At 34.9% G+C, this 12713-nt stretch overlaps 1 protein-coding gene across 50 annotated transcripts in view; it reads left to right on the top strand.

The window, feature by feature from the left end:
- LOC106881120 (rap guanine nucleotide exchange factor 6) overlaps positions 1-12713 on the top strand; it is a 457078-nt gene that overhangs the window by 41908 nt on the left and 402457 nt on the right. The gene's annotated exons all lie outside the window — the stretch shown is intronic.

The raw sequence follows: 12713 nt of genomic DNA, 5'->3' as shown, positions 1-12713 counted from the left end.
CTATATATATATATATATATATATATATAAAAAGCATTCTGTGCGACTTACTTAAAGTGGATATACTGTAGGAAGCCATAACACTGTGGTATTCAGATTGAGAAAGCATCTTGCAAAGTCATATACTGCTAAAAAAACACAGAAGCATATCAGTAGGAGCTGCAAAGCATCTCATAGCTGTGATGGAATTGCTAAATCCAGATTTCTATGTCTGTGCATCATTGGTAGCAAGTATTCAGTATCAATAGCATGCTTAGACAGATTTCACTTCTACTGATATAATCACTTATGTTGGTGATTGAACAGGATATTATATTATTAAATTTATTCATATTCTTTTTATTTTTCGCTCTGAGTTTCGTTGAAATATCTTGATCATGTTGTAAGAATGTGGATGTCTTACAAAGTATCTTGAATATGAATGTAGCATAAATAATAGCTCATAATACAGTGGGTTAAAAAAAAATCCCTTGGACAGAAAAAGAGCAGACAGTCATGTGCAGGGCTTGAACCATGCATTTGCTATAACCTGGTCAGTTGCAATACCATTATACCAAAGCAATTCTCTGACTTCCTGCTGCTCAGATTAGACATTTAATTTTACAAGCAAGAAAGTTTGTTTACATTTAGATTATAGTTTTAAAATCTTTCAAACATATGAAAATAAGTCTCTTTTATGAAATATCTTGCCAGAACAGACTGGAGCCTGGTGCTGCCTCCTGGCTTGCCAGTCTTCAGTCAAACAGTCCAACCCATGCCAGCATGGAAAGTGGATGTTGAAACGATGATGATGATGATATTTTGTATGAGAAAGTTCTTTCTATAATACTTATGAGTTTGCAAAACAGGAAACTAGGCATCGAGACAAGCAGAAAGAGGAGATATTTAACCTTGAATACCATATGTGAGTTTAGATGATGCTGTTTCTGATATTGATGTGGTAGAAATTAGGTTTGACCCCACCTTAATATCTACTTTGCATATTTGCTAGAAGTTTTAAATAGAAAGAATATGTTCAATTAATTCTTCTCAAATTCAAATTCTTAATCTACTAAAATATCAACAAGTATTGATCTTTTTTTATATATTGAACACAGCTTACTGTGATAATTTGAAATTTTTATAAAGTTAGTTAAGGGAGATAGATGAAAGAGAGGCCATGACGATCGTAAACTCTCTCAGAGTTGGGAGATTGATGTGGCTGATGTGTATCTACAAGAACACATACATCATTATTGGTAGAAAAATCGTTGGTGGGGTGATGGTTACTCTATGAAAAGCACCCAAGTAACAGGTGGTTGTATAAAACTGGTTGAAATGTGAGGCCTACCATTTGAAAAAAAGAAGAAAAAAAAAGAAAAGAAAAATGTGGCTGGGGATCTGTTATTGTGATGTCAGCATTGACATGTTTCTGCTTAAAGACTCTTGAGAACTGCATGTTTGTCAGAACAAGGTTGGCGTTCAGGGAATCATATGGTTTATTTCTGGGGTTCTCAACCATTTTTCTTACCTATGGATCACTTTGATAATTATTTTACTCTGGTGGACCCCCATGGCCATTTGATATTTAAAAACTAATTTTATAGATACTTCTTTCAAAATTCCTATTTTGCTTTTCACACGTTCACTTGCAGAGGTTGAACTATGTAAAATGTTAGAGAAAGAAATGTAGCTGTTTCTTACAATAAATACATCTAAAGCAGTGGTTCCCAATGTGGGCATTATTGCCTCCCTGGGGGCAGTGGAAAGTTTCAAGGGAGCATTGAAGAAAAATGGGGGCAGTAATGAGGTAGTGATTCATGTAAAAACAAACAAAATAATGGGTTCTTTAGGTTAAGTTTTATTTGTAAAATACAGTTGCTTTGAATTTGTTTGTGATGGTTAGTTGGGGTGGGGGAACTAGGAATGTGGCCTGGGTGTCAAGGTGGCGGCAACATGAAAAAGTTTGAGAATCACTGATCTACAGCAACATTTTTTATGGATCCTTAAAATTCTACTGTGGGCGCCTAATTTACTATTTTGCTTGCATGGTCCCCCTGTTGAAAAATCACTGGTTTACTTGATAGCTCATAACTGGCATGCTCAATGTGGACAGCTGTTCTATATTTTCCTTGTAATACTGAGGTTCGTCACTGTTTACCAAACATCACATTGAGGTACAAATGAAATTACTCATTTCTTGTGTCACTGGTTTATGTAGTATTCATATGTTTTACTGAGATGGGTTGCTAGTCTAATAATGCCTAGACTTCATTCAGTTGAATTCAGCTTTTTTAAGCCTATTAAACAGTCATTAATTGTTAAACTACTGCTCCTGCTTGCAGCAATGAATATATGCTTACTTATAGCTTGATCAAATGGACTGTTGAGAATTCTGTGTCATGGTCATGGACATAACACTACACAGGTGTATACAATGTTCACCTGATCATCCCTGATTATATTATAGAAGAACTGAGACTGTGATGAATGACTTGCATTTCTAAATTTATTGTAAAGTTCTCAATTATCTGTTCTTGTAAAGGGCCTATGATATTACTAGAATATAATAGAATAATAGAATAACTACACAGCAGTGAATTTAAGAAGTATGATTATTTATTAAATCTTTAGATATGTTTGAACCATAATTTATTGTTACTAATTGAAAATGTTTAGTTTTTTAAAAATGTAATGCACAACTTTGGTATAGAGTAGTTTAGGTGAAGCATTGGATGATAATAAATAAGATAAAAAACTTGTTTAGACCAAAATAATGTGAAATTAAATACAAAAGTGAAGACAGAACATGAAGTTTTACCTTGTATTTCTTTATCAAAGAAATGCAAAGTAAAACTACAGCTTTATTAGTGATATTGAAAGACAAGACATATCCATATACACATACTGTTAATATTAACTTCAGTTAGCTGTATATTGTATCATGGATTTTTATCTGCAGCTTTCCTCTAAAAATCTATTATTTCTTAATACAGCAGCTTTGTTTAAACATGCAGTATTTAAAGATGCATTTGTGTATTGTGTGTTTTGTGCAGTTCATATATCATTATCATCATCATTTATGTCATCATTTAATATTCTCTTTTCTGATGGAATTTGCAAAGCTAGATTTTCTACAACCAGATCCCCTTCCTGTTGCCCTTCTACAACCAGATTCCCTTGCTTGTTTCTAAGCAAGGTAATATTTTCCTTGGCCAGGTATACAGTGTTTGTATAATGGTGCTGCTCATTCATAATCACAGAATTTCATGATAAGAGTACATACATGCATACATTTATGACAGACTTTATTTAGTTTCTGTCTACCAAATCCATTGACCAGGCTTTAATGTGTCCTAGGCATTTGCTCAGGATGCTGTGCAGTTTGACTGAACCCAAAATTATATGGTCAGGAAGCAGGCTTCTTAACCACACAGTTACATCTACACCTAATAGTAAAAGGGCAAAAGTTACATCTACACCTAATAGTAAAAGGGCAAAAACCTCCTTCAGTCATGAATGACAATGGGATTGCACCTAGAAAGTTCCTCTCTGAGGCACAAGTTTGGGCAAGGTTGTTTATGGAAGACCAGCAGTCCCCCATGCATAACAACCTCTCCTTTTCCTGCCACTGATGTTATCCAAGGGAAAGACAAAGGCTGATACAGCTTGACACCAATGACGTTGCAACTCATTTCTACAGTTCCTTGAACTGGAGTAGCGTGGAATAAAATGTCTTGCTCCGAAGCACAACACACAGTCTGGTCTGGGAATCTATTAATAACTATAAAATATAATGTGAATATATGTGTTGCCAGATTTGATTGAATCTTGTGGTATTTAATTACATCTCTTTATGTTTTGACTTCAAATCATGCATTTCATCCTTCTGGGTGAATTAAATAGGTACCATGTAATATACAAGAATCAATCCACTTGGCTGTTTCTTCCCACATTTTCTGATTTTATGTCTATTTTACAAATCAATATTTAAGTATTTGCGTCATAGTTGTTATTTTAAAATATATTATTTATATTTTTTTTATTGAACAAAATAATAATGATATATATATATATTTAGTTGCTAATTCAAACCATGATCTCCTATGGCATGACAGTAATGGACTTAATACTTAGCTGCAATCAACCCACCCAACTTCTGATATATTCTACTTCTATTTCTGTTCAGTATATACACTGGTTGCTTGTACAGCATATAATGGTTGCCAGGCCATTTTGCTGTCCAGTTTGTGTATAAAAATAAATATAGCTTTCACATTATTTTATAGTTAATCTACATTACCTTGTGTTGATGTATGATGTATCTTCAAGCCTCTTTATAAGATAGTACAGAGGTAATTTTTATTTGTGGAGATTAATCAAAATGTAAAAATGATATGTTTTACATATGTATAATTATTCTACAATAATTCTTGGGAGGATTTTATGGATATTTTATCTGTAGAATTGTTTTTCAATTATGTTTGTTTAAACATTATATTGCAATATAAAAGTTGATTGAAAGCTAACTATAATTTCTTTAAAAAGTACAAGAATAAATTTGAAATCAATGACTAAAATAGGTTTGTTTTGATTTTGTGGATAAATATCTATTATATTTGGTAATTAGTAAAATAACTTGAATTAAAATATTATGAATATGTTCAAAATATAATATTTTGTGTTTGAACTTGCTTGAAAAGTTCTATTTCTGAATAAATACTTGATGGAATTATTCATATGTAGTATTTTTTCAGAGAAGATCTTTATTTCTTTTCTGTTTCCACCTTCTTAGATTTAATATCTCTTTCTTCCTAGTATGAGACAAATGAATATTGTTTGGCATAATTTATGTAATTGACATAAGTACCAATCATGTTTCAACAAATATAATTCAATTTTTAATGAAGCTTGTTATAATCTCAATAACAATTAAATTAAAGAATTAAAAATAGCCAGTTCATGAATATTTCAAAGTACAAATTCCCTTTTCAGCATAGGGAATGTTTGGTTGATATGTAAAGTAAGTGTGATGTATTGTGTATTTTCAAATGATAGTAAAATTGCTTCTATGTTCTATAGAATTTAGTTTAATCTTTCAAAATTTAGACCGCAAAAGGGCAATGTTCAAAATCCTTCCAAGCCATTTCAAACTGGAGATCTTGGTGCAGTTTGTTTAGTTTGAACTCCTGAAGGTTGGTGTCAGTATGGAAAATGTTGACAGCAAATAGTTCTAGAGGTTTATGGTTATTAGGATACAGAGTTGGCACTCCGTCGCTTACGACGTCGAGGGTTCCAGTTGATCCAATCAACGGAACAGCCTGCTTGTGAAATTAACGTACAAGTGGCTGAGCACTCCACAGACACGTGTACCCTCAACATAGTTCTCGGGGGTATTCAGCGTGACACAGTGTGACAAGGCTGACCCTTTGAATTACAGGCACAACAGAAACAGGAAGTAAGAGTGAGAGAAAGTTGTGGTGAAAGAGTACAGCAGGGTTTGCCACCATCCCCTGCCGGAGCCTCGTGGTGCTTTAGGCGTTTTCGCTCAATAAACACTCACAACGCCCGGTCTGGGAATCGAAACTGCGATCCTATGACCGCGAGTCCGCTGCCCTAACCACTGGGCCATTGCGCCTCCATTAGGATACAGAATAGATAAAGTATCTCCCTTATTTGATGGCATATAAGATGCACTTTCTTCCAAGAACATGTCTCCTTGGGTCCTATATACGAAGTAGCTTTAACTATTACATGCTTTAATGCACTAAAACCATTTTTTTTATTCCTGAATACGCACCGCTGAAATTTGGTTGTGTCTAAAATGCCTGTGTGTCTTTTATGCAATCAAATATGGTATTATGATATTTGAAGGGTGAGATATATTAGGGATAAACATAAAAGAACAGGCGAGTATTTTGGGTGTTGTTCAGCTTGCTAATTAAAAGGGAACAAGAATTATTTTAGTTATAGAAATATCTTAGAAGAGACAACACATCTGTAGAATAATGGTTGCAGGGTGTTGGTGAGTGAAGGCTTGTTTATCAGTTAGACGGGGCCCTTATTCTGGATTGAGTCAAAAAGTTTGTTTATGTAGAAGCTGTGCTATTTAGGATATGTGAATTGAAGTGTGAGGTGATATACTCTTGTACATCTGTGGAAGGTCAGAAACTATTCAAATTTATAGTAATTTTTTTTTTTTTTTTTTGTTTTGGTAAATAATTTTAGCCCTTAAGATGCAGATTTGGCAGCCTTGAAAAGTTAGAAATTATGAAATGTAGTATTAGAATAGTGGAGATTTTAACTGTTTGCTATTTATATGTAGGAAAGAAAAGTAAATATGTTGCCCATTTTATGTGTGTGTGTCCGCGTGCGTGTGTGCTTTTTAAGCACCACTGGCACAGGTGATTTTTATGTGACACCGGCACCTGAGAGGACAAACCTGTATGTGTGGAAGACTGATTTTACTTAGCTTGAAGTGTCTTATCAAGTACAGCAAATTGCCATATCTCCCGGTCCCTTGTCATTTCTTCAGTGACGCCTTGCATCTGAAGATCCTTTCTCACCACTTCATCCCATGTCTTCCTGAGTTTATCCCTTCTACAGGTACCCTCCACAATTAGAGCTCAGCACTTCTTTATGAAATGTGGTTCTCATGTCTCCTAGTGGAATTGTTTTCAAGGTCTGGTAGAAGCATTTATGGTGACGACTGTACTAAATGTTAAGACGGAGTTAGGCATGATAGTATCTGCATAGGGGTATGTATGATTAGAATTGCCTGTGAACAAGTCATTGATGTTTACAAAAAAGTGTATAGGTGTCATAACCAAACTTTGAAGTACCCTAAAGCTTATAGAATAAAGACCAGAGAGAGGCATGTTACCATTCTGTAATGGAATAGTCTGGAGAGAACTTTCAACCTAAGTAATGAAGGATGGGTGAAGACTTTGCTCATGTCATGGGCAATACAGTTGGTTTTGCTCGTTTTTGGTGGAGTGGTACTGGTGTATCACTGGTATATCTAGTTCTATGGAAACTCCTACTAGTAATTGAACAGGAAAACATAGGGTCATTTACAAAATAACTCTACCACTTTTGAGATGTGTTTCATTCATTCAATCATTTTATGAACTCTTGTGATTCATAAACCTGAGGCTGATGTTAGATTCTTAACAGACAAGGGTTAAGTCTCTTTTGGTTAGAAGATAAAAGTCTGTTTCATGTTTTCCAGTTCCTTAAATTCAGGCATGTGGATTATTAAGTTCATGTCAAAACACTGACAGCAGTGAAAGCTGGGACTCCAATACTTTTCCCTGCTTACTATTTTGTGTCATAGTCTGACAAAAATCAAAATTACATGAATCATTTATAACAGTGGTTATCTTATTTCAGGCTTTTTTTTATGTATTTGAGAACCATTCTGTGTGTGTGTGTGTGTGAGAGAGAGAGAGAGAGAGAGAGAGAGAGAGAGAGAGAGAGAGAGAGAGAGTGAGTGAGTTAAAATTCACAGATGCTAATTATATTTTACCAGCCATAAAATTCTACCAAATTGTTAAATGTACTTTTATGGTCCTGTATTATTCTTACCTTTTCTATTTTGTGAGCCTTGAAAGATTTTGTAGATAATCCTTCTTTTTTTTTAAAAAAAAAAGCAATCTATAATGGAATAGACAGTGCAAGACTAGAGAGAAAAGGAGACATGGAGAAGAACAGATAGTCGGTGAAGAGGTCACATAATGAATAACAAAAAGAACTTTGACAAATAAACTAATAAAAATAATAAAGCTAAAGTGAACATCCCTAAATATAACAATATTTATACCAGCACACGATTTCAAATGAAGAATCTTGCAAACCAAATACATAAACATAATCTATAAAACTATGTGTGTGTGTGTGTGTGTGTGTGTGTGTGTGTGTGTGTGTGTGTGTGTGTGTGTGTGTGTATGCATGTGTCTGAATATTATATAATGTTTATATATTTTCTTACCGATGTACAAATGTAAAGTGGTTTTTTTTTATGTATTTATTAAACTAGAGGCAACTGGCTTAACTTGCAAAATATTCCTCCAGTATTTGAATAACCTTGTTAGTCGAGGTGAGAAAACAAAATAGTTCTTTAGACAGTTGGGCTAGAATGGTGTTTCTTTCCTATGCTAAACTAGAATTTAGAATTCATTTAGTCTCTAAGAAGGTTAGTGGCCAGTTATCTATGTGCTACTTTCTTTATATTATATTATACTATGTTTATAAGGTGAGCTGACAGAATTGTTAGCATGCTTGACAAAATGCTTAGCAGTATTTTGTCCATCTTTATGTTCTCTGAGTTCAAATTCCTCCCAGGTATACTTTGCCTTTCATCTTTTTGGTGTCAATAAAATAAGTACCAGTCGAGCATTAGGGTTGATATAGTTGACTTATCTGTTCCTGAGTATGAATATAAAGACTACATCCTTCTACCAAGCAATGTCATGCCAGTGTGGCAGAGTAGGCTCATGAGATGAATATGATTTCAAGCCATTCTTTGGTGGAGAGAACATCCTAAGGCATTTGTCCTGCAGTGAACTGAACATAGGCAATCCAATCCAATATGTTTGCATTGAAGCAGTACCATAGCTAATGAGGTAGATCTAAAGCACAGTTGATCCTATTTGGGTACACGCACACTTACATATATATAGGTATGTGTATATATGTGAAGTTAACACATATATTCACCAGTTTTGTTGACATTTGAGATACTGAATGAAATAGTATTTTTAAAATTTAGATATAGCCATCATGTGAAGGTGCAATGGCCCAGTGGTTAGGGTAGCGGACTCACGGTCATAGGATCGCGGTTTCAATTCCCAGACCGGGCGTTGTGAGTGTTTATTGAGCGAATACCCACTAGAACTACGTTGAGGGTACATGTGCCTGTGGAGTGCTCAGCCACTTGCACGTTAATTTCACGAGCAGGCTGTTCCGTTGATCGGATCAACTGGAACCCTCGACGTCGTAAGCGACGGAGTGCCAACAACAACAACAACAATAGCCATCATACATTACAATCAATTCTACCATTAGAAATGACATATATTGTTGAAGCCAGTGATGGATCTTCTGTATGGTCATTCAACCTGCCTCAGAATAGCAGGCAAGTTGCCCTAAAATCATACTATACTTTGTTAAAAATGTAACGATGCACTGGAGAATGTAGTCCAACATGAACAAAAATCAAGATGATCATGACTTAAATATTTTTGATTGTAAGTTTTCTCCATCAGAGCTGTCTTGGGGCTAAGCAACAACTACAACAACAGAGATTGTAAGATTTGTTATGAACCGGTGGTTAAATTTTAATATTAAACTGTTGCAGCATGAGGCTAAAATTATTGAAGATTACAGCAGTTTTTAGTCTGTTGTGAATAACTTGGATTGACAGCTGTCTGGGTTTTGCTATCTTAAGCTAACAAGTATACTTTCTCGATCATCATTTATGAATCCTAAATGTTAACAGAAGTGTTGTTTGAAAGTAGCCTGGCATGTTTGACAAGCTGAAATCAGTTTTGGTTGATAGAAATAAGTTTTTCTTTTAGTTTAAAAAAAATTTTTTTAATCCACCATGCCATGACTTAGCAGAGATAATTTTCTGATGAGTGATCTATGAGTAATAAGTAATTGCTTTAAAAGGTAGGAGAAAGAGAGAGAGAGAGAGAAAGAAAGAAAGAAAGAAAGGAATTTTGTAAATATTCACTGAGTAACTACTGATCTCTACTGACAGGAGGTGTAAAAGAAACTCAAGTTCTTTGGTCATCCCTGATTATTTCGTATAGGTTAGGCCTTTGTGACTGGCAGGAGTAAGTTTAATACTTGAAGATCCTGAGTCTATAAATTCAGATTGCCTATTTTATTTTCTATTTAGATTTTTACTGGTTTCAACATTGGACTGCGGCCATGCTAAGGCATGATCTTGAAAGCTTTAGTTCAGGGGATCTCAACCATCTTTTATCTATGGATCCCTTTGATTACTGCTTTATGCTGGTAGACCCCCATAGCCATTTGATGTTTAAAAAAGTTTTATAGGTACTTCTTTCAAAATTCCTATTTTGTTTTGCACACATTAACCCATTACCTACCAGTGATCTCATATGAGATCACTTAAAAATTACAAATTTCGTAATTATCTGTCAATATTTACACATATCTAACCTTTTTGCTATATCTACTAGGTATATTTCTCTGATATTCAAATGAGGTTTGCTAATTTTTCACCCAATATCTCTCGCTTATTTCTATTTAAAATGTTATTTTGAAATGTTATTTTGAAATATTATTTTGATCATTCCAGCTTGTTTCTAAGGCTGTTTGTTTTATGCTAGAAATCAAAGTTTCATAAAAAAATTCCAGTTAATAGTATTATGGGAGGTAATGGGTTAACTTGTGTAGGTTGAACTATGTAAAACATTAGAGAAAGAAACCTGTTTCCTGCAATACATACCAATACACACATCTAAAGCAAAATTTTTTCAGGGGCCCTTAAAATACTATTGTGGATCTCCAATTTACTATTTTGCTGTGTGGACCCCCAAAAATCTTATATGGACCCCAGTTGAGAACAAGGCTGGTACTTATTCTGTTGGTCTCAGTTTCTCAAACACTGAGTAACTAAAAACGAAAGATTGCTTGGTCATGGAAGAGGTAAAGTTTGTTACTACAGTGTGCTACTATAAAAGAAAAAAACTTACTCCTAAATATCCAGATTTGGGATTGGTTTTTATTTAGTGGAAGACTTATAGGGGTTTGAAGCATGCTGGAGTAACAACCTGTAACCCTTCCATGGCCAAGTTATCTTTCACTTTTAATATTTTGATTTCATTATGTCTGTTGGTGTGAACTGTGTGGAACCTGTTGGTGTACTGTGTTGCTTTCTTTGTTGTTTGTTGTGCTTGATAGTGGAGAGTTTGAGCACTCGGGACAGGCATAGTCTGTGGAGATCTAGTATATTGTTCATACATCATTGTTGTTTCTGTTACTCATCTGTAGTATTTCTTATTTTTTAAAGTATGTTTTGTGCATTGTTTTGCTTTATTTACTGTTTTCTGTATGTTGTGGAGAAGTTGTATGTACCTCTTTGTATTTTTGTCCTTTGTTGTGAGTGTGTGTATGTATGTGTGTGGTATATTGTGAAATGTGTGAGTTGGTTGTATTTGATGTTTTACGACCTGGCTGGTAAGAAAGGAGACTGGATTTGTTAGGTGCTACTTCAAAATCTATTGTAAAGTTGAGTTTCTTGATGATTTGTATAGAGTTAGAGTAGTTGTGCAGCAGTGTCTGGAGGGAAAAAAGTGTGTGATGTCTGTATGTTTGGTAGAAATGTGGGGAAGTCATGTCTGGATAAGTTGAAAAGTACGAGAGGAAAGGACTGATTTCTATGGTACTTCACTTGGGAAAATACAAGTTTTGGAAGTGTTGTTTCTGTCCATTACATTAGCTTCATAGCCAAGTGGTAGTCTATTAGCAAGTATTTTGTGTTGTTCCTTGCTGAGACCCCCTTTGGTCATGACTGACCATGGGATTGCACCTAGAAAGTTACCCTCCTAGGCACAAGTCTGGGCAAGATTGTTTATGGAAGACTAGCAATCGCCCATGCATATCGGCCTCCCCTCTCCACGCTACCAGTGTTATCCAAGGGAAAAGCCAAGGCTGACACAGCTTGGCACCTGTGACGTCGCAACTCATTTCTACATCTGAGTGAACTGGAGCAACGTGAAATAAAGTGTCTTGCTCAAGAACACAACACCCAGCCCAGTCCAGGATTTGAACTCACAACCTCACGATCGATGCTCGACGCTCTAACCACTGAGCCATGTGCCATAAGATTCATCCATCTAGTTATCTTCTCTGCTCACTATTCTTGGGAGGGTCATGTGGTTAGTCCTCAGGCTCTTCTTCCATAGTATCCTATCAGAAGCAACCATCATTACTCTTCTTGGTTAAATTCTGAAGCATGATCAAATGAAAGTGGATATTATCCAGCTGTCTCATTCTTGGTCTACCTCTTGAACCTCCTGATGCTTGGTTCACCTTGAAGAATCTGTCTTAAGATGATGTTGAATATTTTTTGTATGAGTGCAAAACAGGGAATATAGCTGAAAGCTTTGCTAATGTTGACTCTAGTTAGAATGGGGCATTTTAGAATTTTATTTTTTGTTGTTGAAGCCATCCTATATTTTCTTTACCAAGTTTGTGGGTAGTGTTAGTGTAGAGTCTAGTGATCTAAATCCATGTGATTTGGAGTGGGAAATATGTGGATTAGTGATGTTAAAGACTAGCTTTTCCAGAATTTTTGAGGATGGACATGAAAAGGTGATGGGTCTTAATTATAATACTTCAATTAGGTTTTTGTTCCATTATATAATCCTTAAAATCTTATCTAGCATCCAGAAATCTGATAGTTTCAGTATGAGTATTTGTAAATGTTGAATGCAATGATTCATTCAAGACCTGGCTGTTTTAAGTGTATATGGTTTTGTGTGGCCCTGAGGGTTTTGAGTTTTTATTCCCTATAGTATTTTAGGTGTCTGATGAAAGAAAGTGATCGAAATTGTGTCTTAGGTGTAAGGTACATATTCTTCCTATGTGTTCCTGTCTATGTGTATATATATATATATATATATATATATATATATATATATATATATATGTGTGTGTGTATGTATGCACATGGGTTTATAATGTTAATATATGCTTCA

Source organism: Octopus bimaculoides, chromosome 4 (assembly GCF_046866305.1).
Source record: "Octopus bimaculoides isolate indiv1 chromosome 4, ASM4686630v1, whole genome shotgun sequence".
NCBI classification, from domain to species: domain Eukaryota; kingdom Metazoa; phylum Mollusca; class Cephalopoda; order Octopoda; family Octopodidae; genus Octopus; species Octopus bimaculoides.
The sequence above is the reverse complement of the archived record's forward strand: the minus strand, read 5'-3'. Positions and strand labels throughout refer to the sequence as shown.